Source organism: Cherax quadricarinatus, chromosome 86 (genome assembly GCF_038502225.1).
Source record: "Cherax quadricarinatus isolate ZL_2023a chromosome 86, ASM3850222v1, whole genome shotgun sequence".
NCBI classification, from domain to species: Eukaryota; Metazoa; Arthropoda; class Malacostraca; order Decapoda; family Parastacidae; genus Cherax; species Cherax quadricarinatus.
Window position 1 is genome coordinate 15,927,849 of NC_091377.1, and position 22,648 is coordinate 15,950,496.

At 43.4% G+C, this 22,648-nt stretch overlaps 1 protein-coding gene across 2 annotated transcripts in view; it reads right to left on the minus strand.

Moving 5' to 3' along the window:
* The window catches only part of LOC128703068 (cytochrome P450 4C1-like), an 87,937-nt gene that overhangs the window by 61,827 nt on the left and 3,462 nt on the right, over positions 1–22,648 (minus strand). The gene's annotated exons all lie outside the window — the stretch shown is intronic.

Genomic DNA, 22,648 nt, shown 5'->3' on the forward strand with positions numbered 1-22,648 from the left:
CAGGGTAATAAACACCCAGACAAGGCAACAGAAAGGCAGGGTAATAAACACCCAGACAAGGCAACAGAAAGGCAGGGTAATAAACACCCAGACAAGGCAACAGAAAGTCAGGGTAATAAACACCCAGACAAGGCAACAGAAAGTCAGGGTAATAAACACTCAGACAAGGCAACAGAAAGTCAGGGTAACAAACACTCAGACAAGGCAACAGAAAGTCAGGGTAATAAACACTCAGACAGGGCAACAGAAAGTCAGGGTAATAAACACTCAGACAAGGCAACAGAAAGTCAGGGTAATAAACACTCAGACAGGGCAACAGAAAGTCAGGGTAACAAACACTCAGACAAGGCAACAGAAAGTCAGGGTAATAAACACTCAGACAGGGCAACAGAAAGTCAGGGTAATAAACACCCAGACAAGGCAACAGAAAGGCAGGGTAATAAACACTCAGACAGGACAACAGAAAGGCAGGGTAATAAACACCCAGACAAGGCAACAGAAAGGCAGGGTAACAAACACTCAGACAAGGCAACAGAAAGTCAGGGTAATAAACACTCAGACAGGGCAACAGAAAGTCAGGGTAATAAACACCCAGACAAGGCAACAGAAAGGCAGGGTAATAAACACCCAGACAGGACAACAGAAAGGCAGGGTAATAAACACTCAGACAGGACAACAGAAAGGCAGGGTAATAAACACTCAGACAGGACAACAGAAAGGCAGGGTAATAAACACTCAGACAGGACAACAGAAAGGCAGGGTAATAAACACTCAGACAGGACAACAGAAAGTCAGGGTAATAAACACTCAGACAGGACAACAGAAAGGCAGGGTAATAAACACCCAGACAGGACAACAGAAAGTCAGGGTAATAAACACCCAGACAAGGCAACAGAAAGGCAGGGTAATAAACACCCAGACAAGGCAACAGAAAGGCAGGGTAATAAACACCCAGACAGGACAACAGAAAGGCAGGGTAATAAACACTCAGACAGGACAACAGAAAGGCAGGGTAATAAACACTCAGACAGGACAACAGAAAGGCAGGGTAATAAACACTCAGACAGGACAACAGAAAGGCAGGGTAATAAACACTCAGACAGGACAACAGAAAGTCAGGGTAATAAACACTCAGACAGGACAACAGAAAGGCAGGGTAATAAACACCCAGACAGGACAACAGAAAGTCAGGGTAATAAACACCCAGACAAGGCAACAGAAAGGCAGGGTAATAAACACCCAGACAAGGCAACAGAAAGGCAGGGTAATAAACACCCAGACAGGACAACAGAAAGGCAGGGTAATAAACACCCAGACAGGACAACAGAAAGTCAGGGTAATAAACACTCAGACAGGACAACAGAAAGGCAGGGTAATAAACACTCAGACAGGACAACAGAAAGGCAGGGTAATAAATACTCAGACAGGACAACAGAAAGGCAGGGTAATAAACACCCAGACAGGACAACAGAAAGTCAGGGTAATAAACACCCAGACAAGGCAACAGAAAGGCAGGGTAATAAACACCCAGACAGGACAACAGAAAGGCAGGGTAATAAACACTCAGACAGGACAACAGAAAGGCAGGGTAATAAACACTCAGACAGGACAACAGAAAGGCAGGGTAATAAACACCCAGACAAGGCAACAGAAAGGCAGGGTAATAAACACTTAGACGACAACAGAAAGGCAGGGTAATAAACACCCAGACAGGACAACAGAAAGGCAGGGTAATAAACACTCAGACAGGACAACAGAAAGGCAGGGTAATAAACACTCAGACAGGACAACAGAAAGGCAGGGTAATAAACACCCAGACAAGGCAACAGAAAGGCAGGGTAATAAACACCCAGACAGGACAACAGAAAGGCAGGGTAATAAACACTCAGACAGGACAACAGAAAGGCAGGGTAATAAACACTCAGACAGGACAACAGAAAGGCAGGGTAATAAACACTCAGACAGGACAACAGAAAGGCAGGGTAATAAACACCCAGACAAGGCAACAGAAAGGCAGGGTAATAAACACCCAGACAGGACAACAGAAAGGCAGGGTAATAAACACTCAGACAGGACAACAGAAAGGCAGGGTAATAAACACTCAGACAGGACAACAGAAAGGCAGGGTAATAAACACCCAGACAGGACAACAGAAAGTCAGGGTAATAAACACTCAGACAGGACAACAGAAAGTCAGGGTAATAAACACTCAGACAGGACAACAGAAAGTCAGGGTAATAAACACCCAGACAGGACAACAGAAAGGCAGGGTAATAAACACCCAGACAGGACAACAGAAAGGCAGGGTAATAAACACTCAGACAGGACAACAGAAAGTCAGGGTAATAAACACTCAGACAGGACAACAGAAAGTCAGGGTAATAAACACTCAGACAGGACAACAGAAAGGCAGGGTAATAAACACCCAGACAGGACAACAGAAAGTCAGGGTAATAAACACTCAGACAGGACAACAGAAAGTCAGGGTAATAAACACTCAGACAGGACAACAGAAAGGCAGGGTAATAAACACCCAGACAGGACAACAGAAAGGCAGGGTAATAAACACCCAGACAGGACAACAGAAAGGCAGGGTAATAAACACTCAGACAGGACAACAGAAAGGCAGGGTAATAAACACCCAGACAGGACAACAGAAAGGCAGGGTAATAAACACCCAGACAGGACAACAGAAAGGCAGGGTAATCAACAAAGAGACAATAGACAGGTTAAAGCCTACCTATCAATGAATCTCATCACAGTTATACAAAGGGGCGTTGCTGCCTTACAAGTTATCACTAAGGTATTTGAGGAGGTAGATCATGGTATTGAATATGATGTGTACATAGACTTCAGAAATCCTTCAATAGAGTTCCACACTGGAGCTTGAGTAAAGTAAACACAGGGAATAGAAGAATTTTTTACTGGACAGAGGCGTGGTTCAGCTCTATATATCATTGGTAAGACCTCATTTACACAGTTCTAGTCACCGTATTATAGAATGAATTTTGATGCACTGAAAAACCTACAGGGAAGGATGACAAAGTTAATCCCATATATCAAAAATCTTTCCTACATGGTCAGACTGAGGGGCCCTGAATCTGCCCTCTATGGAAAGACATAGAATCAGGGCAGATATAAACAGATGGCAAGCAGGAATAAACAAAGGGGATATAAATAACGTGCTAAAAATAATTAACCAAGACAGAACACAGCAATAAGTTCAAGGTTGGAAAAATTTAGATATAAAATATATAGGAAATTAATGATTTTGGTAACAGAGTTGTGGATGACGGGAACAAATTCCCGAGCGGCTTCATTAAAATTAAAACCTTGTGTGGCTGTAATTGTAAGTCAGACAAGTACATAAGTGGGTGTGAGTTGAACTTTCCTAGGACGGGCCAGTAGGCTTCCTACAGTGCTCCTTTTGTCTCATATTCTAATAATTTATTGCTTGATGCAGTAGACATAAGCAACACCTCGTTTTCTTTATTTTACACTCTTCCTCAACCATCAATGATTTTATTAATAAAATACACGAAGAAATACGGAAGTCTGTTGAATATGAAGAATTAATATAATAATACTTTTATTTACAACCAGTACATGTACAAGGTATACAAGTACATGTACAAGGTATACAAGTACATGTACAAGGTATACAAGTACATGTACAAGGTATACAAGTACATGTACAAGGTATACAAGTACATGTACAAGGTATACCAGTACATGTACAAGGTATACAAGTACATGTACAAGGTATACAAGTACATGTACAAGGTATACAAGTACATGTACAAGGTATACAAGTACATGTACAAGGTATACAAGTACATGTACAAGGTATACAAGTACATGTACAAGGTATACCAGTACATGTACAAGGTATACAAGTACATGTACAAGGTATACAAGTACATGTACAAGGTATACAAGTACATGTACAAGGTATACAAGTACATGTACAAGGTATACAAGTACATGTACAAGGTATACAAGTACATGTACAAGGTATACAAGTACATGTACAAGGTATACCAGTACATGTACAAGGTATACAAGTACATGTACAAGGTATACAAGTACATGTACAAGGTATACAAGTACATGTGCAAGGTATACAAGTACATGTACAAGGTATACAAGTACATGTACAAGGTATACAAGTACATGTACAAGGTATACAAGTACATGTACAAGGTATACCAGTACATGTACAAGGTATACAAGTACATGTACAAGGTATACAAGTACATGTACAAGGTATACAAGTACATGTACAAGGTATACAAGTACATGTACAAGGTATACAAGTACATGTACAAGGTATACAAGTACATGTACAAGGTATACAAGTACATGTACAAGGTATACAAGTACATGTACAAGGTATACAAGTACATGTACAAGGTATACCAGTACATGTACAAGGTATACAAGTACATGTACAAGGTATACAAGTACATGTACAAGGTATACAAGTACATGTACAAGGTATACAAGTACATGTACAAGGTATACAAGTACATGTACAAGGTATACAAGTACATGTACAAGGTATACAAGTACATGTACAAGGTATACAAGTACATGTACAAGGTATACAAGTACATGTACAAGGTATACAAGTAGATGTACAAGGTATACAGACCATAGCTGACATCAGTGACATACTACTATATAGAAAGTCGCTTGTTATGTTGAGCATTTCCCGCAAATTAGGTCAGTTTTCCCCCAGGATGCAACCCACACCAGTCCACTGGCACTCAGGTACCCATTTGACTGATGGGTGAACATAGACAATCAATGTAAGGAAACACGCCCAATGTTTCTACCCTCGCCGGGAATCGAACCCGGACCCTCACCGTGTGAAATGATTGCCACCAGGCCATGGGCCACCTTGTAGATTTATGTGTTTTGTCTTCAAATAAAGTTATATATATATATATATATATATATATATATATATATATATATATATATATATATATATATATATATATATATATATATATATATATTAAACAGATATAGGGAAGTACCACCTCTATAGCTGGACTGGAAACCCTCATCCTCAGAGAAGACAAACGTACCTCAGGGAAAACTCAAGGTTCTCCCCGGAGCTGTTTGAATATTTTCTACTATCCCCTATGTTTTATATTCTATGTGAACATTTATTAATAAACAGAATACATTTACAGAAAACACAAACATGAATACAATGGTACAATGTGTTAAAGATCATGAATTTCCTCCAGCTCCTCCGAAGCTGGATGCGAGCCAAGTATGCAGCAAGCATTTCCCCTCTGGATGGCCATGCTGAGGCGCTGGAACTTGAAAGTGGCTGCCCTTGGGTTCCTGGTGGTGTCGATGAGTCTGGAACCCAATTCTTTAAGGAAACGTGTGGCATTTTTTCCACATGTTCCCAAGGTCTCTGATCCCACTGGGACAAATTGATACTGTTGGCCTATGTCCCTGTACTTGCTGATCTTGTACTCCTCCCTGTGGTCAGCAGCTCCTCCCTGTCGCCCAACACTGTGATGAATATAGGTGTCAGCCAGTATGGACACACAGGTATAGTCCTATGCTAAGAGCTTGCCATTCTTCCAAGGATAGATGGTGATCCCGTCGGGGCGGTTTGCTGGGTTGTGGGTATTGTTGGCTACTAGCGATCGGGGCTCCCTCGGCTGGGCATCCAGCTGTAGCAAGGGTTCTCTTTATGATGTTGACCTCATTGTGTCTTGCATGCCAGCCCTTGGTTTTGGAACAGTTAACACCATGTAGACATTGTAATCCTTATAGAGAATATTGGTCTGCTTGAGCTTCGCTGCAAATACACGTATATTCTGTGTGAATTGGGGCAGCAAGGTGCAGAGCCACGAGTCGCCTTCCCATTGCCGATATGGGAACTGTTTGGTTCGAGTCTCCTTCCGCCAGAGATCAGTGTTTGTGTATATTTCGCCTGCTCTTGCAAATTCCTAGCATTGTTAATATCTCTAGTAAGGCTGATGCATGCAGGGGATGAAATGAAAAGCTGTAAGCCTTCTCCCTGAAAGTTGGCTGCCTTGGATCAAAGCCTAGCACAAGCTGGACTCCAAGGTATTGTCCAGTGTGGGTAGATTGGTAAAGATTGCGTACCTTGTTCCAAGGTTCGTAGGTTCGAGTCTCCTTCAGCCAGAGATCAGTGTTTGTATATATATATATATATATATATATATATATATATATATATATATATATATATATATATATATATATATATATATATATATATATATATATGAACGCTGGACCTGACATTCACCTTGAGTAGATGTAACAATGGGAACATCACATGTAAAAGGCCCCTCAGTACTCCACTGATAACTCCACATTGTATTTGAAGAATTTATTGTCGAGTTATCAGTGGAGAATGAAGCAGCATGAGGAGGCTGTGTGAAGCCAAACTTAAAAATAAAAGGGACTATATAACCGTGAGGCAATTCTTGCATGAGGTGAAGTGGGAAGGGAACTGGAGTGAAAGACAGTAAATGAAATGATAGAACATAAAAATGAAGGAGCACAACGGCAGGCCTACTGGCCCATGCGAGGCAAGTCCAATTCACTTCCACCCACACCCAATCATATATTTATCTAACATATTTTTGAGACTACACAACGTTTAAGCTTCAGTGACACTACTCAGGAGTTTGTTCCACTCATCCACAACTCTATTATCAAACCAATTCTTTCCTCTATCTTTTTTTGGTAATCTAAATTTTTCCAATTTGAAACCATTGCTGCAAGCCCTATTTTGGTTAGATATTTTTAGCACATTATTTACATTCCTTTTATTTATTCCGTTTTTCATTGATACACCTCAATTATATTCCCCCTAATTCTACCTCTTTCTGGAAAGTGCAGATTCAGAGCCCTGAAACAGAAAGACTTTTGATACATGGGATCATCTTTGTCATCCTCATTTACATCCGTTCTGTAATATGGTGACCAGAACTGTGCAGCATAATCTAAATGAGGCCTAACCGACGATACATAGAGTTGAAGAATAATCTGTGCACTCCTGTTAGTTATACTTCTTGATATGAAGCCAAGAATTCTATTAGCTTTATTCTGAATATTTAGGCACTGTTGTCTCTGCTGTAGATTACTGTTAACTAGAACTCCCAAATCTTTTTCGCAATCAGAGATATTAAGATCTACATTGTTTAGTTTATGAATATCATGGTTATTTACCTTTCCAATGCTTAAAACTTTGCATTTGTCTATGTTAAACTGCATCTGCCACCTCACTGACTATTGCACCAGTCCATTCAGATCTTCCTGGAGCACTCTAGTGTCCTCGTCAGAATGAATTCGACGGCCTATTATGGTGTCATCAGCAAACTTGCTTATGTCACTATTTATACCCTCGTCTGTACCATTTATGTAAATTGTGAACAACAAGGGATCCAACACTGGCCCCTGTGGAGCGCCTCTTGTGATGTGTCCCTATGTGACCACAAAGTGCAGGGAGGCAGACGACAAGTTCGTACCGTTCATACCCAAGGGACACAGAAAATAATGAGAAGTCCAGTACATGCCCTTCGTTCACCCAGAGGTGTAGAGGGATCAAAACTAAGTGCACGAGAACAAGGAAATGGTGTAGAAGACATAGATGAGCCAAAGAACCAGAAACAATTATGCATGAATAAGGAGAGAAACCCAGAGACAGTATGTGAATAACAAAGCATCGAAAGCCAAATCTGACCCAAAGCTGTTGTACAGCCACATCAGGAGGAAAATAAAGTCAACGACCGGGTAATCAGGCTGAGAACGGATGGGAGATAACAAGAAATTACTGGAAAGTAAGTGGAGCTCAACACGAGATTTATGAAGACATTTTCAGTGGAGACAAACAGGAGTGGTAAGGTATATCACAGTGACTCAGTAGTCTACACCATCACAGTGACTCAGTAGTCTACAGTATCACAGTGACTCAGTAGTCTACACCATCACAGTGACTCAGTAGTCTACACCATCACAGTGACTCAGTAGTCTACACCATCACAGTGACTCAGTAGTCTACACCATCACAGTGACTCAGTAGTCTACACCATCAGAGTGACTCAGTAGTCTACACCATCACAGTGACTCAGTAGTCTACACCATCACAGTGACTCAGTAGTCTACACCATCAGAGTGACTCAGTAGTCTACACCATCACAGTGACTCAGTAGTCTACACCATCACAGTGACTCAGTAGTCTACACCATCACAGTGACTCAGTAGTCTACATCATCACAGTGACTCAGTAGTCTACACCACAGTGACTCAGTAGTCTACACCATCACAGTGACTCAGTAGTCTACACCATCACAGTGACTCAGTAGTCTACACCATCACAGTGACTCAGTAGTCTACACCATCACAGTGACTCAGTAGTCTACACCATCACAGTGACTCAGTAGTCTACACCATCACAGTGACTCAGTAGTCTACACCATCACAGTGACTCAGTAGTCTACACCATCACAGTGACTCAGTAGTCTACACCATCACAGTGACTCAGTAGTCTACACCATCACAGTGACTCAGTAGTCTACACCATCACAGTGACTCAGTAGTCTACACCATCACAGTGACTCAGTAGTCTACACCATCACAGTGACTCAGTAGTCTACACCATCACAGTGACTCAGTAGTCTACACCATCACAGTGACTCAGTAGTCTACACCATCACAGTGACTCAGTAGTCTACACCATCACAGTGACTCAGTAGTCTACACCATCACAGTGACTCAGTAGTCTACACCATCACAGTGACTCAGTAGTCTACACCATCACAGTGACTCAGTAGTCTACACCATCACAGTGACTCAGTAGTCTACACCATCACAGTGACTCAGTAGTCTACATCATCACAGTGACTCAGTAGTCTACACCACAGTGACTCAGTAGTCTACACCATCACAGTGACTCAGTAGTCTACACCATCACAGTGACTCAGTAGTCTACACCATCACAGTGACTCAGTAGTCTACACCATCACAGTGACTCAGTAGTCTACAACATCACAGTGACTCAGTAGTCTACACCATCACAGTGACTCAGTAGTCTACACCACAGTGACTCAGCAGCCTGCAGTCACAGTGACTAAGCAGTCTACACCATCACAGTGACTCAGTAGTCTACACCATCACAGTGACTCAGTAGTCTACACCATCACAGTGACTCAGTGGTCTACAGTATCACAGTGACTCAGTAGTCTACAGTATCACAGTGACTCAGTAGTCTACACCATCACAGTGACTCAGTAGTCTACACCATCACAGTGACTCAGTAGTCTACACCATCACAGTGAATCAGTAGTCTACAGCATCACAGTGACTCAGTAGTCTACAGTATCACAGTGAATCAGTAGTCTACACCATCACAGTGACTCAGTAGTCTACACCATCACAGTGAATCAGTAGTCTACAGCATCACAGTGACTCAGTAGTCTACAGTATCACAGTGACTCAGTAGTCTACACCATCACAGTGACTCAGTAGTCTACACAATCACAGTGAATCAGTAGTCTACAGCATCACAGTGACTCAGTAGTCTACAGTATCACAGTGACTCAGTAGTCTACACCATCACAGTGACTCAGTAGTCTACACCATCACAGTGACTCAGTAGTCTACACCATCACAGTGACTCAGTAGTCTACACCATCACAGTGACTCAGCAGCCTGCAGTCACAGTGACTCAGCAGTCTACACCATCACAGCGACTCAGTAGTCTACACCATCACAGTGACTCAGTGGTCTACAGTATCACAGTGACTCAGTAGTCTACACCATCACAGCGACTCAGTAGTCTACACCATCACAGTGACTCAGTGGTCTACAGTATCACAGTGACTCAGTAGTCTACACCATCACAGCGACTCAGTAGTCTACACCATCACAGTGACTCAGTGATCTACAGTATCACAGTGACTCAGTAGTCTACACCATCACAGCGACTCAGTAGTCTACACCATCACAGTGACTCAGTAGTCTACACCATCACAGCGACTCAGTAGTCTACACCATCACAGTGACTCAGTGGTCTACAGTATCACAGTGACTCAGTAGTCTACAGTATCACAGTGACTCAGTAGTCTACACCATCACAGTGACTCAGTAGTCTACACCATCACAATGACTGAGTAGTCTACACCATCACAGTGAATCAGTAGTCTACAGTATCACAGTGACTCAGTAGTCTACAGTATCACAGTGACGCAGTAGTCTACACCATCAGAGTGACTCAGTAGTCTACACCATCACAGTGACTCAGTAGTCTACACCATCACAGTGACTCAGTAGTCTACACCATCAGAGTGACTCAGCAGCCTGCAGTCACAGTGACTCAGCAGTCTACACCATCACAGCGACTCAGTAGTCTACACCATCACAGTGACTCAGTAGTCTACAGTATCACAGTGACTCAGTAGTCTACACCATCACAGTGACTCAGTAGTCTACACCATCACAGTGACTCAGTAGTCTACACCATCACAGTGACTCAGTAGTCTACAGTATCACAGTGACTCAGTAGTCTATAGTATCACAGTGACTCATTAGTCTACACCATCAGAGTGACTCAGTAGTCTACACCATCCCAGTGACTCAGTAGTCTACAGTATCACAGTGACTCAGTAGTCTACAGTATCACAGTGACTCAGTAGTCTACAGTATCACAGTGACTCAGTAGTCTACAGTATCACAGTGACTCAGTAGTCTACAGTATCACAGTGACTCAGTAGTCTACAGTATCACAGTGACTCAGTAGTCTACAGTATCACAGTGACTCAGTAGTCTGCAGTATCACAGTGACTCAGTAGTCTACAGTATCACAGTGACTCAGTAGTCTACAGTATCACAGTGACTCAGTAGTCTACAGTATCACAGTGACTCAGTAGTCTACAGTATCACAGTGACTCAGTAGTCTGCAGTATCACAGTGACTCAGTAGTCTACAGTATCACAGTGACTCAGTAGTCTACACCATCACAGTGATTCAGTAGTCTACAGTATCACAGTGACTCAGTAGTCTACAGTATCACAGTGACTCAGTAGTCTACACCATCACAGTGACTCAGTAGTCTACAGTATCACAGTGACTCAGTAGTCTACAGTATCACAGTGACTCAGTAGTCTGCAGTATCACAGTGACTCAGTAGTCTACACCATCACAGTGACTCAGTAGTCTACAGTATCACAGTGACTCAGTAGTCTACAGTATCACAGTGACTCAGTAGTCTACACCATCACAGTGACTCAGTAGTCTACAGTATCACAGTGACTCAGTAGTCTACAGTATCACAGTGACTCAGTAGTCTACAGTATCACAGTGACTCAGTAGTCTACAGTATCACAGTGACTCAGTAGTCTACACCATCACAGTGACTCAGTAGTCTACAGTATCACAGTGACTCAGTAGTCTACAGTATCACAGTGACTCAGTAGTCTGCAGTATCACCGTGACTCAGTAGTCTACAGTATCACAGTGACTCAGTAGTCTACAGTATCACAGTGACTCAGTAGTCTACACCATCACAGTGACTCAGTAGTCTACAGTATCACAGTGACTCAGTAGTCTACAGTGTCACAGTGACTCAGTAGTCTACACCATCACAGTGACTCAGTAGTCTACAGTATCACAGTGACTCAGTAGTCTGCAGTATCACAGTGACTCAGTAGTCTACAGTATCACCGTGACTCAGTAGTCTACAGTATCACAGTGACTCAGTAGTCTACACCATCACAGTGACTCAGTAGTCTACAGTATCACAGTGACTCAGTAGTCTACAGTATCACAGTGACTCAGTAGTCTACAGTATCACAGTGACTCAGTAGTCTACACCATCACCGTGACTCAGTAGTCTACAGTATCACAGTGACTCAGTAGTCTACAGTATCACAGTGACTCAGTAGTCTACAGTATCACAGTGACTCAGTAGTCTGCAGTATCACCGTGACTCAGTAGTCTACAGTATCACAGTGACTCAGTAGTCTACAGTATCACAGTGACTCAGTAGTCTACACCATCACAGTGACTCAGTAGTCTACAGTATCACAGTGACTCAGTAGTCTACAGTATCACAGTGACTCAGTAGTCTACAGCATCACCGTGACTCAGTAGTCTACAGTATCACCGTGACTCAGTAGTCTACACCATCACAGTGACTCAGTAGTCTACAGTATCACAGTGACTCAGTAGTCTACACCATCACAGTGACTCAGTCGTCTACAGTATAACAGTGACTCAGTAGTCTGCAGTATCACAGTGACTCAGTAGTCTACAGTATCACAGTGACTCAGTAGTCTGCCGTATCACAGTGACTCAGTAGTCTACAGTATCACAGTGACTCAGTAGTCTACAGTATCACAGTGACTCAGTAGTCTACAGTATCACCGTGACTCAGTAGTCTACAGTATCACAGTGACTCAGTAGTCTACACCATCACAGTGACTCAGTAGTCTACAGTATCACAGTGACTCAGTAGTCTACAGTATCACAGTGACTCAGTAGTCTGCAGTATCACAGTGACTCAGTAGTCTACACCATCACAGTGACTCAGTAGTCTACAGTATCACAGTGACTCAGTAGTCTACAGTATCACAGTGACTCAGTAGTCTACACCATCACAGTGATTCAGTAGTCTACAGTATCACAGTGACTCAGTAGTCTACAGTATCACAGTGACTCAGTAGTCTACAGTATCACAGTGACTCAGTAGTCTACAGTATCACAGTGACTCAGTAGTCTACACCATCACAGTGACTCAGTAGTCTACAGTATCACAGTGACTCAGTAGTCTACAGTATCACAGTGACTCAGTAGTCTGCAGTATCACCGTGACTCAGTAGTCTACAGTATCACAGTGACTCAGTAGTCTACAGTATCACAGTGACTCAGTAGTCTACACCATCACAGTGACTCAGTAGTCTACAGTATCACAGTGACTCAGTAGTCTACACCATCACAGTGACTCAGTAGTCTACAGTATCACAGTGACTCAGTAGTCTACAGTATCACAGTGACTCAGTAGTCTGCAGTATCACAGTGACTCAGTAGTCTACAGTATCACAGTGACTCAGTAGTCTACAGTATCACAGTGACTCAGTAGTCTACACCATCACAGTGACTCAGTAGTCTACAGTATCACAGTGACTCAGTAGTCTACAGTATCACAGTGACTCAGTAGTCTACAGTATCACAGTGACTCAGTAGTCTACACCATCACCGTGACTCAGTAGTCTACAGTATCACAGTGACTCAGTAGTCTACAGTATCACAGTGACTCAGTAGTCTACACCATCACAGTGACTCAGTAGTCTACAGTATCACAGTGACTCAGTAGTCTACAGTATCACAGTGACTCAGTAGTCTGCAGTATCACCGTGACTCAGTAGTCTACAGTATCACAGTGACTCAGTAGTCTACAGTATCACAGTGACTCAGTAGTCTACACCATCACAGTGACTCAGTAGTCTACAGTATCACAGTGACTCAGTAGTCTACAGTATCACAGTGACTCAGTAGTCTACAGTATCACCGTGACTCAGTAGTCTACAGTATCACCGTGACTCAGTAGTCTACACCATCACAGTGACTCAGTAGTCTACAGTATCACAGTGACTCAGTAGTCTACACCATCACAGTGACTCAGTCGTCTACAGTATAACAGTGACTCAGTAGTCTGCAGTATCACAGTGACTCAGTAGTCTACAGTATCACAGTGACTCAGTAGTCTGCAGTATCACAGTGACTCAGTAGTCTACAGTATCACAGTGACTCAGTAGTCTACAGTATCACAGTGACTCAGTAGTCTACAGTATCACCGTGACTCAGTAGTCTACACCATCACAGTGACTCAGTAGTCTACAGTATAACAGTGACTCAGTAGTCTGCAGTATCACAGTGACTCAGTAGTCTACAGTATCACAGTGACTCAGTAGTCTGCAGTATCACCGTGACTCAGTAGTCTACAGTATCACAGTGACTCAGTAGTCTACAGTATCACAGTGACTCAGTAGTCTACAGTATCACAGTGACTCAGTAGTCTGCAGTATCACAGTGACTCAGTAGTCTACAGTATCACAGTGACTCAGTAGTCTGCAGTATCACCGTGACTCAGTAGTCTACAGTATCACAGTGACTCAGTAGTCTACAGTATCACAGTGACTCAGTAGTCTACAGTATCACAGTGACTCAGTAGTCTGCAGTATCACAGTGACTCAGTAGTCTACAGTATCACAGTGACTCAGTAGTCTACAGTATCACAGTGACTCAGTAGTCTACAATATCACAGTGACTCAGTAGTCTACAGTATCACAGTGACTCAGTAGTCTACAGTATCACAGTGACTCAGTAGTCTGCAGTATCACCGTCACTCAGTAGTCTACAGTATCACAGTGACTCAGTAGTCTGCAGTATCACAGTGACTCAGTAGTCTACAGTATCACAGTGACTCAGTAGTCTACACCATCACAGTGACTCAGTAGTCTACAGTATCACAGTGACTCAGTAGTCTACAGTATCACAGTGACTCAGTAGTCTACACCATCACAGTGACTCAGTAGTCTACAGTATCACAGTGACTCAGTAGTCTACAGTATCACAGTGACTCAGTAGTCTACACCATCACAGTGACTCAGTAGTCTACAGTATCACAGTGACTCAGTAGTCTACAGTATCACCGTGACTCAGTAGTCTACAGTATCACAGTGACTCAGTAGTCTACAGTATCACAGTGACTCAGTAGTCTACAGTATCACAGTGACTCAGTAGTCTACAGTATCACAGTGACTCAGTAGTCTGCAGTGTCACAGTGACTCAGTAGTCTACAGTATCACAGTGACTCAGTAGTCTGCAGTATCACCGTGACTCAGTAGTCTACAGTATCACAGTGACTCAGTAGTCTACAGTATCACAGTGAAACAGTAGTCTGCAGTATCACCGTGACTCAGTAGTCTACAGTATCACCGTGACTCAGTAGTCTACAGTATCACAGTGACTCAGTAGTCTGCAGTATCACCGTGACTCAGTAGTCTACAGTATCACCGTGACTCAGTAGTCTACAGTATCACAGTGACTCAGTAGTCTACAGTATCACAGTGACTCAGTAGTCTGCAGTATCACAGTGACTCAGTAGTCTACACCATCACAGTGACTCAGTAGTCTACAGTGTCACAGTGACTCAGAAGTCTACAGTATCACAGTGACTCAGTAGTCTACACCATCACAGTGACTCAGTAGTCTACAGTATCACAGTGACTCAGTAGTCTGCAGTGTCACAGTGACTCAGTAGTCTGCAGTATCACAGTGACTCAGTAGTCTACACCATCAGATGGGAACATAAAAAGTCTGGGCTGAATGGTACTGCCCTTGATACTGGCCATGTAGTCACAAACTGTAAGGCTGGAGGTGATGTCCTGGTAGTCAGTAAATGTGGGGCTGATAGGGCTGTCCTGGGAGACAGTAATGGTGAAACTGGAGGTGCTGTCCTGGGAGACAGAAATGGTGAAGCTGGAGATACTGTCCTGGGAGACAGTAATGGTGAAGCTGGAGATTTTGTCCAGGTAGTCGGGAATTATACGCAGGAAGGAATACATATAAATGACCTCATAGAGGACAGGAGCCATAGTAGGGAAACAAGTGTAGTCAAAGATAAGATAAAACCAATATTGCAAACTAGAAATACCGCAGGAAATAGCAAACAAGAGGACTCCAATAGCAATAGTGAGGATAAATTACCAAAAACAACTGGTGGGAGCTCCATTGTTGGTGCTAGGGAGGATAGGAGTAAGACAGGGAAACATGCACCAACAGGGAATACAGTCACAGAAACCCAAGGCAAACGGAAACCAAGCCTGTGCACATACTATGCACTTGGTATCTGCTGGCATGGGAAATCTGGAAAAACAGATGGGACATGCAACTATGACCACCCTAGAAAATGTCATGCCCATATGACAACAGGAAAATGCAAACTCCCTTCCTGTAAGCTTTATCACCCTGAAATGTGTACCTCTTCAGTACAGGAAAGACTGTGCTATAACTTAAATTGCCAGGCATACCATCTAAAGGGGACAAAAAGATACAAAACATCCAGGCCATGGGAAAACCTGGGTAGCCACAGCCACTCAAGAGGGAGAGGTTTTTTAGTGCCAGGAAGGAAAAAAAACTGGCAGGAAATGGCAGAAATCGTACACCAAATCCAGTCATTCTTGGAGTGGAACCACAGTCGATGGCCTCCACTCCAAACCAACAGATACAGATACTAATGCCGGAAAAAAAATCCCCCCCCAGTACCAACAATACCACCAGTCCGATAACATTCTTCTTTGCAAATATACAGGGTCTAAAGCCAGCAACAAACAACAAAATACCTTTCATCCGTGGACTGCTTGCAGAGGCAAAGGCAATGTTCGCGGCTTTCACTGAGACCCACATAAAGGATCACTTGGACAACGAAATATGGATCCCAGGTTACAACCTATATAGATGTGACAGAGTGAACAGGCAAAAGGGGGGGGTTGGCCTGTACATTGCAGAGTCACTTGTTTGCACAGAACTGCTTAATGCCTCAAATGACGTAGTGGAAGTTTTAGCAGTAAAGGTCGAGAACCAAAACCTAGTCATTGTGGTAGTCTACAAGCCTCCGGATGCAACATCCCAGCAATTCCAGGAACAGCTGTTAAAAATTGACCACTGTCTGGAAAATCTTCCAGCTCCTGCACCCAACATCTTGCTCCTGGGGGATTTCAACTTAAGGCACCTAAAATGGAGGAATATAGCAAATAATATTGTTGCAGTAATAACACCAGGAGGCAGCTCTGATGAAAACTCACACTCACACGAGCTTTTAAATCTCTGCACAAAATTCAATTTAAACCAGCAAATAATAGAGCCTACTAGACTGGAGAATACACTAGACCTCATCTTCACTAACAATGATGATCTGATAAGAAATGTCACCATATCAAAAACAATATACTCAGATCACAACATAATTGAGGTTCAGACATGTATGCGTGGAGCCCCAGACCGACAAAATGAGACTAGTCACGAGGGAGCATTCACCAAATTCAACTTCAATAACAAAAACATAAAGTGGGACCAAGTAAACCAAGTCCTAACCGATATAAGCTGGGAAGATATACTAAGCAACACAGACCCAAACTTAAGCCTAGAACAGATTAACTCGGTGGCACTCGATGTATGCACAAGGCTTATTCCTCTAAGAAAAAGGAGGAGTAGATGTAAAATAGAAAGAGACAGGCGCTCCCTTTACAGGCGACGGAAAAGAATAACAGAGCGGCTAAAAGAGGTCAATATATCTGAAATGCGCAGGGAGACACTGGTCAGAGAAATAGCAAGCATCGAACTTAAGCTAAAAGAATCCTTTAGGAGTCAGGAATCGCGGGAAGAACTAAAAGCCATAAATGAAATCGAAAGAAACCCAAAGTATTTCTTCTCCTATGCCAAATCAAAATCGAGAACAACGTCCAGTATTGGGCCCCTACTTAAACAAGATGGGTCCTACACAGATGACAACAAGGAAATGAGTGAGCTACTCAAGTCCCAATATGACTCAGTTTTTAGCAAGCCGCTAACCAGACTGAGAGTCGAAGATCAAAATGAATTTTTTATGAGAGAGCCACAAAATTTGATTAACACAAGCCTATCCGATGTTATCCTGACGCCAAATGACTTCGAACAGGCGATAAATGACATGCCCATGCACTCTGCCCCAGGGCCAGACTCATGGAACTCTGTGTTCATCAAGAACTGCAAGAAGCCCCTATCACGAGCCTTTTCCATCCTATGGAGAGGGAGCATGGACACGGGGGTCGTCCCTCAGTTACTAAAAACAACAGACATAGCCCCACTCCACAAAGGGGGCAGTAAAGCAACAGCAAAGAACTACAGACCAATAGCACTAACATCCCATATCATAAAAATCTTTGAAAGGGTCCTAAGAAGCAAGATCACCACCCATCTAGAAACCCATCAGTTACACAACCCAGGGCAACATGGGTTTAGAACAGGTCGCTCCTGTCTGTCTCAACTACTGGATCACTACGACAAGGTCCTAAATGCACTAGAAGACAAAAAGAATGCAGATGTAATATATACAGACTTTGCAAAAGCCTTCGACAAGTGTGACCATGGCGTAATAGCGCACAAAATGCGCGCTAAAGGAATAACAGGAAAAGTCGGTCGATGGATCTATAATTTCCTCACTAACAGAACACAGAGAGTAGTCGTCAACAGAGTAAAGTCCGAGGCAGCTACGGTGAAAAGCTCTGTTCCACAAGGCACAGTACTAGCTCCCATCTTGTTCCTCATCCTCATATCCGACATAGACAAGGATGTCAGCCACAGCACCGTGTCTTCCTTTGCAGATGACACCCGAATCTGCATGACAGTGTCTTCCATTGCAGACACTGCAAGGCTCCAGGCGGACATCAACCAAATCTTTCAGTGGGCTGCAGAAAACAATATGAAGTTCAACGATGAGAAATTTCAATTACTCAGATATGGTAAACATGAGGAAATTAAATCTTCATCAGAGTACAAAACAAATTCTGGCCACAAAATAGAGCGAAACACCAACGTCAAAGACCTGGGAGTGATTATGTCGGAGGATCTCACCTTCAAGGACCATAACATTGTATCAATCGCATCTGCTAGAAAAATGACAGGATGGATAATGAGAACCTTCAAAACTAGGGAGGCCAAGCCCATGATGACACTCTTCAGGTCACTTGTTCTATCTAGGCTGGAATATTGCTGCACTCTAACAGCACCTTTCAAGGCAGGTGAAATTGCCGACCTAGAAAATGTACAGAGAACTTTCACGGCGCGCATAACGGAGATAAAACACCTCAATTACTGGGAGCGCTTGAGGTTTCTAAACCTGTATTCCCTGGAACGCAGGAGGGAGAGATACATGATTATATACACCTGGAAAATCCTAGAGGGACTAGTACCGAACTTGCACACGAAAATCACTCACTACGAAAGCAAAAGACTTGGCAGACGATGCACCATCCCCCCAATGAAAAGCAGGGGTGTCACTAGCACGTTAAGAGACCATACAATAAGTGTCAGGGGCCCGAGACTGTTCAACTGCCTCCCAGCACACATAAGGGGGATTACCAACAGACCCCTGGCAGTCTTCAAGCTGGCACTGGACAAGCACCTAAAGTCAGTTCCTGATCAGCCGGGCTGTGGCTCGTACGTTGGTTTGCGTGCAGCCAGCAGCAACAGCCTGGTTGATCAGGCGCTGATCCACCAGGAGGCCTGGTCACAGACCGGGCCGCGGGGGCGTTGACCCCCGAAACTCTCTCCAGGTAAACTCCAGGTAAATCACAGTGACTCAGTAGTCTACAGTGTCACAGTGACTCAGTAGTCTACAGTATCACAGTGACTCAGTAGTCTACAGTATCACAGTGACTCAGTAGTCTACAGTATAACAGTGACTCAGTAGTCTACAGTATCACAGTGAAACAGTAGTCTACAGTGTCACAGTGACTCAGTAGCCTACAGTATCACAGTGACTCAGTAGTCTACAGTATCACAGTGACTCAGTAGTCTACAGTATAACAGTGACTCAGTAGTCTACAGTATCACAGTGAAACAGTAGTCTACAGTGTCACAGTGACTCAGTAGTCTGCAGTGTCACAGTGACTCAGTAGTCTACAGTATCACAGTGACTCAGTAGTCTGCAGTGTCACAGTGACTCAGTAGTCTGCAGTGTCACAGTGACTCAGTAGTCTACAGTGTCACAGTGACACAGTAGTCTACAGTGTCACAGTGACACAGTAGTCTACAGTATCACAGTGACTCAGTAGTCTGCAGTGTCACAGTGACTCAGTAGTCTGCAGTGTCACAGTGACTCAGTAGTCTACAGTGTCACAGTGACACAGTAGTCTACAGTGTCACAGTGACTCAGTAGTCTGCAGTATCACAGTGACTCAGTAGTCTGCAGTGTCACAGTGACTCAGTAGTCTGCAGTATCACAGTGACTCAGTAGTCTGCAGTATCACAGTGACTCAGTAGTCTGCAGTGTCACAGTGACTCAGTAGTCTACAGTGTCACAGTGACACAGTAGTCTACAGTGTCACAGTGACTCAGTAGTCTGCAGTATCACAGTGACTCAGTAGTCTACACCATCACAGTGACACAGTAGTCTACAGTGTCACAGTGACTCAATAGTCTACACCATCACAGTGACTCAGTAGTCTACAGTGTCACAGTGACTCAGTAGTCTACAGTGTCACAGTGACTCAGTAGTCTACAGTGTCACAGTGACTCAGTAGTCTACAGTGTCACAGTGACTCAGTAGTCTACAGTATCACAGTGACTCAGTAGTCTACAGTATCACAGTGACTCAGTAGTCTGCAGTATCACCGTCACTCAGTAGTCTACAGTATCACAGTGACTCAGTAGTCTACAGTATCACAGTGACTCAGTAGTCTACAGTATCACAGTGACTCAGTAGTCTACACCATCACAGTGACTCAGTAGTCTACAGTATCACAGTGACTCAGTAGTCTACAGTATCACAGTGACTCAGTAGTCTACACCATCACAGTGACTCAGTAGTCTACAGTATCACAGTGACTCAGTAGTCTACAGTATCACAGTGACTCAGTAGTCTACACCATCACAGTGACTCAGTAGTCTACAGTATCACAGTGACTCAGTAGTCTACAGTATCACCGTGACTCAGTAGTCTACAGTATCACAGTGACTCAGTAGTCTACAGTATCACAGTGACTCAGTAGTCTACAGTATCACAGTGACTCAGTAGTCTACAGTATCACAGTGACTCAGTAGTCTGCAGTGTCACAGTGACTCAGTAGTCTACAGTATCACAGTGACTCAGTAGTCTGCAGTATCACCGTGACTCAGTAGTCTACAGTATCACAGTGACTCAGTAGTCTACAGTATCACAGTGAAACAGTAGTCTGCAGTATCACCGTGACTCAGTAGTCTACAGTATCACCGTGACTCAGTAGTCTACAGTATCACAGTGACTCAGTAGTCTGCAGTATCACCGTGACTCAGTAGTCTACAGTATCACCGTGACTCAGTAGTCTACAGTATCACAGTGACTCAGTAGTCTACAGTATCACAGTGACTCAGTAGTCTGCAGTATCACAGTGACTCAGTAGTCTACACCATCACAGTGACTCAGTAGTCTACAGTGTCACAGTGACTCAGAAGTCTACAGTATCACAGTGACTCAGTAGTCTACACCATCACAGTGACTCAGTAGTCTACAGTATCACAGTGACTCAGTAGTCTGCAGTGTCACAGTGACTCAGTAGTCTGCAGTATCACAGTGACTCAGTAGTCTACACCATCACAGTGACTCAGTAGTCTACAGTGTCACAGTGACTCAGTAGTCTACAGTATCACAGTGACTCAGTAGTCTACAGTATCACAGTGACTCAGTAGTCTACAGTATAACAGTGACTCAGTAGTCTACAGTATCACAGTGAAACAGTAGTCTACAGTGTCACAGTGACTCAGTAGCCTACAGTATCACAGTGACTCAGTAGTCTACAGTATCACAGTGACTCAGTAGTCTACAGTATAACAGTGACTCAGTAGTCTACAGTATCACAGTGAAACAGTAGTCTACAGTGTCACAGTGACTCAGTAGTCTGCAGTGTCACAGTGACTCAGTAGTCTACAGTATCACAGTGACTCAGTAGTCTGCAGTGTCACAGTGACTCAGTAGTCTGCAGTGTCACAGTGACTCAGTAGTCTACAGTGTCACAGTGACACAGTAGTCTACAGTGTCACAGTGACACAGTAGTCTACAGTATCACAGTGACTCAGTAGTCTGCAGTGTCACAGTGACTCAGTAGTCTGCAGTGTCACAGTGACTCAGTAGTCTACAGTGTCACAGTGACACAGTAGTCTACAGTGTCACAGTGACTCAGTAGTCTGCAGTATCACAGTGACTCAGTAGTCTGCAGTGTCACAGTGACTCAGTAGTCTGCAGTATCACAGTGACTCAGTAGTCTGCAGTATCACAGTGACTCAGTAGTCTGCAGTGTCACAGTGACTCAGTAGTCTACAGTGTCACAGTGACACAGTAGTCTACAGTGTCACAGTGACTCAGTAGTCTGCAGTATCACAGTGACTCAGTAGTCTACACCATCACAGTGACACAGTAGTCTACAGTGTCACAGTGACTCAGTAGTCTACACCATCACAGTGACTCAGTAGTCTACAGTGTCACAGTGACTCAGTAGTCTACAGTGTCACAGTGACTTAATAACAAAGATAGTTGAAGAGAAAGTCTATAAAATATTCATAATAATTATTATTATTTTAATTAAAAGGAAGCGCTAAATCTGTCAGGGTAATTAGGAATATTGATAAGCATTACTCAGTGTTACACTACAAGCTTAAGTCAGAAGGTTGCTGAGCTTCACAGCAGGTATTTCCAGCACTTTGTCAGATCTTGGCATCTTGTGAGATGTTGGCATCCTGTGAGATGTTGGCATCTTGTCAGATGTTGGCATCTTGTCAGATCTTGGCATCTTGTGAGATGTTGGCATCCTGTGAGATGTTGGCATCTTGTCAGATGTTGGCATCTTGT